The sequence below is a fragment of the Oryza sativa genome, chromosome 12 (assembly GCF_034140825.1).
Source record: "Oryza sativa Japonica Group chromosome 12, ASM3414082v1".
NCBI lineage: Eukaryota > Viridiplantae > Streptophyta > Magnoliopsida > Poales > Poaceae > Oryza > Oryza sativa.
Window position 1 is genome coordinate 22,489,533 of NC_089046.1, and position 4,745 is coordinate 22,494,277.

Here is a 4,745-nt window from a genome sequence, read left to right on the forward strand (position 1 = left end):
TAAAACTATATGTATACATAAAAGTATATTTAACAATAGTTAACTTTTTTAAACATATTTGACCGTTCGTCTTATTCAAAAATTTAAGTAATTATTAATTCCTAAGGGAAAAGAATGAATTTCTCAGCCCATCCATTATGAAACGACACTATAACAGCTGCTATAAATGGAGGCTAAAACAGATCCCCAGTGGTGCTGAGGTACGGTTTGGTTAATGGATGAGAGAGCGAAGCATCATGCATGTTGCAGCTTCCATCGATCTTGAATCGACCGTCGCAAACCAATCATATATATGTAATCTGACTCGACTTGATCTCTTTCTGACGTCATCAATGAATTCGAAATGGAAGTCATCAGGAACCAAATTAGCACAATAGGATTCCAATCAACCAGATCGTCGCCCACAGATCACTGTAGAGAATGCAGTTTGCTGTGGTACTTATGCATCGGTGGGAGGAAGTTTGGTTTAGCAGCATGCTCTCACTGATGCTCTTCGCTTCTCTGCATTCAATCTGCTGTATTCAAGAGCTCGTGCAGACGTCTAGGATTGTTAGTTCTGCATGACCTGCTTGGCTGTTCTTAGGAGAGATGTGACAAAATTATGCCGGTAACTTAATTATCTCGTTACAAAACGTATCGGTGAGAAGAAAACAGTGTACATACGCTGTAGAAGAACTTACACATGTTTAAACTCTGTTTTGAGTCGAGTCAAATTTACCACGAGAACTGCATTATGCACTGCTGCTTGAAATTTGAAACTACAATGTTGGAGAAATTGATAGAAATATCCAGTTGAAGTCATAAACATTTGTCTGGAGTCTTGACCTCGTCACAATGAGTTTTGCGTTATTCATCAAAGAGCTTAGACCGGAACATCCAATACAAATTAACCAATTAACCATGGTTGTCCAGGCCTATTTAAACCTATCCAATACAAATATACAATACAAAATCATCGAAGCACTCCTGGCCTCTCTCTTCCGAGTACCATATACGTACATTCGATTTTTTTTTCTGTAAGATTACGTGTCCATTCGATGCTGATCAGCATATAAATTTGAGGCAACAGGCAACAGATTTGAGCATATATGCATATTGAGACAGTGAGAGTTGATGAAGAAAGTGTGGAATCTCGCTTCCAGCAAAGAGCAAAATCTATTTGTCATACATGAAAACAAACACAAACAGTGTGGGCATGGAAGGTATCAGAGCTACTATAAATACTTCCAATCTGTTACCTTCATCCTGAGTGCCATCTGCTGGATGTTCAGAAACTTATGCTGGCAGAAAGATCATTTTTCACAGCGGAGAAGGCGATGCAGCGGCTGCAGGAGGTTTTGTTTAGCATCTTGCATGCTGCGAGTCTGCGACTGAGTATCTCCCGTTGTTTGCATTCTTGTGTGCAAACTCTCTGCGACTGAGCATCGGTTCATAATCCTATGCCAAGCTTGTGCAGTGGTTTTTGGATGTTCACTAATAAGCCTGCACTACTAGGATGGGAGAGGCTCCCTAGTGTCGAAAACACTCGGTAACAATGCCAGGACGCTAGGTAACTACTTCAAACACCCAGTAATAATGTTGCAGAGTGGTACAGCACGCCCGGGAGTGATACGAGGTTCCCGTGCTGTCTTTCGGTGTGTTTTCTGAAAAAACACTCCGTAACAGTTGGGAGGTTACGGAGTGTCTACAATACACTCTGCAAAGTTCCACTAACGGCATGATGACTATCCAAACGGAGACACTGAGCTTCCCGAGTTTTATATATTGACACGTGGACATAACGGGTATAGCCACGTCAACAGCACGTTACGGTGTGTTCTTAGCTGCCACTCTGTAATATCAAAAATCATTACCGCGTGTCCTTTTGCTTGCACCACTCGGGAAGCACTAATAGAACCATTTTTTAAAAAATATATGCATTTGCTAGTTGAGGGACACTAACAGTGTGTAGATGAAATCTTAATCAACTTGCAATAAACCTGTTAGAGCATAAATACATTCAACAAGGTAAAGTATTCCATCAGTATGTTATATTGATTGACATGCAAATGTAATAAAAAGAAGAAATATTCAACATACATCTCGATCTAAGCATGAAACAATGTACTAGTCCTACAGAATCCTAAGAAAACCGCAAAAAACAGCTTAAGCTCTTCATAGTTGAAGCACCATCCTGAACTCTATCAAGAATGCAACACACAAGAATCATGATCAAGTTGGCTTGTTGGAGTCTTGGAGACCATAACCCACTGAGATCCAAGGGCAATCACCTAAAATAATATATAATGGTAAAGTTGCATCAAGTATCATATATAACCAACCAGCAGTAACTGCTTATAACCTAATCTAAGAACAAAATGGTATGTTTCAAAATAGACAATAATAAGTAACCATTATTCATAGTACAAGGATTAAAGAACACGATTGAGAAATAGGGTGGAGTATCCTAAATAGTTGTCACTGTGTCAACAACAAACTTCACTATTTATTCATCTAACGAGAATTGACAAACATGCTGATGTTATGATTTGGAACAATCTTAACCAGTTAACGGTTGAACGGTTGAGCCAGCCAACCTTGATTTGTGCTACTTATAGGGTAGATAGCACAAAAAGTGCAACACAACAAATATTGAAGTTCAGACTTTGAGAGATGTACTAACTAAAACTTTAAGAGATGTTGTAAAACTACTAAGTTCTCTATACGTTCTTACCTAAATTTATCCATTGGGGAAGCTCCCATAAGCCTCACGTTGATCATATCTGAAATCATGAGAAGACACTTAAAAATTTGTGACCAGGAGAATGGCTAGAGTAAATAAAACTAGTGGACCATAATGTTTGTTATTGAGAGTAGAGGATTTTTTTAACCTCGCAGCAGTAAACATCATAGAGGATACACAATGACGGAGAATGCATCATTACCTTTGAATTTGTGAACAAGTTCAGCCCTACTAAGTATAGATATGCTTGAACCTACAGAAGTATGCTTCCAGGAGCAAACTGCTGCATCAACAATGAAATGCATATATTTAGCATGTACATTAGCATCAGATTATTGTCTAAAGTTTAGAGTTTAAACCACATAAAATACAACATTCTTAACAAATTTTAAATTCCCTTGCATAAGGCCTTGTTCACTTTGGAGGGTACTAAAGATGATTGGAGGGAAATAATTCCACACCCCAGTAGGTGTGGAATAAATCCCCTCAAATCCCTCCTTGGGATTAACTGAACAAGGCCTAAAATGAGCCAGGATTCTTGCTATAAGGCCATGAAATACTATTATTAATAGCTTTTCAACCAAAATGAGACATAATTCTTGCTTTTGAATAATTTGCATATAATAATTAAAATAGCTACTCTTCAGGGTTACGATAAGTTCATCCTAAATGAACAATATCCCTTGGTACCACGTTTAAGAATGATGTACAACAACCACTTGAATGATTTTAGATTAGCATTGTAAGTAGGGATAGCATTGTAAGTAGCGCACTAGGCATCAGTCATATCCACTGCAAGCACATGATAATCACAGGATGCAGAGTCCGAAATTATGTACTCACCTTGTTTTTCCCAAATCACTGCATCATCCCAGAGCTCAGGCTTTGGCACCACCCTCTGCTGCACGGCTAAGAATGCTCGGCTACTACCGTGGATCCACCTGTCTATGCAAGCGCATTAAAGCTTGTGCCCAAGCCACTAATTGAGTCAACTAATAATCTCCAATAACCTGTCAGGTAAAAAAAAACATCACAGAAGTACATCATAAGAAGTATTTTCTTAATTTTATTAGGCAGTCAACTTATAATACAGGGACTATTTGAAGACCATTATGAAGCAATTTCACTACACTACAAGCCATCCAGCTCATTGTTGATACCAATGTAAGTAGTTAGACAAATTATTTTAATGTGGCTTGAGATGCCAAAGAGGACTGGTCGCTAATTGACTTGCTAAGCAGGTCTTGCTACTGCTGGTGGCTAATGATGCCGCAGCTATAATGCAGATGGCGGGGGAGGAAAAGGTCTTACCTTGCATGGCCAGGAGGCGACCATGGCGGATCTCGGTTGGGTTGCTTGATGAGGGGGCCGGTCGCGGTAGATCCATGGCATCCGGCTTGAGGAGGAGCCACGGCGGAGGTTCAGGCCATCCGACTTGACGAGGGGACGGCCGCGCAACAGATCTAGGATCCCAGGTTGAGGGAAAAGGACGCGGACCGGTGCTACACCGGCGTTGGTTGGGGAAAAGAGGAGGAGGCACCGGCGTCGATGCCGGCCACAGCTATAGCTCGAGAAGGTGGCGTAGGCGTTGGTCCTCGTTGCAGCTTGAGGAGCGGCGAGCGGGAGGAGGCTGCGGTGGTTCGGGAGAGCAGGCGAATGGGGGTGGCGGCTGAGAGTGGGAGGAGAAAGGGGTTGGTGAGGGTGCTAGGGTTCGGAATTTATATATGAAAGGGCAAGCAAATTTAGATCGTTGGATCTCCATCCGATGTACACAATTAACTGGCAGGTGGGCCCCGGTTTCTTCACATGTTCATATCGAATGGTTCCCGAGTTCCTTTATATGATGAGACTCGGTAAGTTTTCCCTCACCGCTAGTCCCACTGGTCAACGTGCTGCATCGGATGGATGGCGTCTGACGTTCCCTGGTGTAACTCACCAACACACGGTAATTCTCCTTGTTACGGGGTGCCTACATGGAACACCCGGTAAGACTGTAGTGTTACCTAGTGCCGTCCATTTACAC

General features: G+C 41.6%; 1 long non-coding RNA gene across 2 annotated transcripts; it reads right to left on the reverse strand.

Moving 5' to 3' along the window:
• Positions 1-1,998: 1,998 nt before the first annotated feature.
• On the reverse strand, positions 1,999-4,398 carry LOC107277451 (uncharacterized). 2 transcript variants are annotated; one of them, XR_001542047.3, is made up of 5 exons: positions 4,034-4,398; positions 3,566-3,732; positions 2,925-3,002; positions 2,714-2,762; positions 1,999-2,270 (listed from the first exon to the last, which is right to left on the reverse strand). It is a non-coding gene; the product is annotated as an uncharacterized lncRNA (long non-coding RNA). The 2 variants fall into 2 exon arrangements; XR_001542048.3 differs by having other exon boundaries at positions 2,925-3,005.
• Between the last annotated feature and the right edge of the window lie 347 nt (positions 4,399-4,745).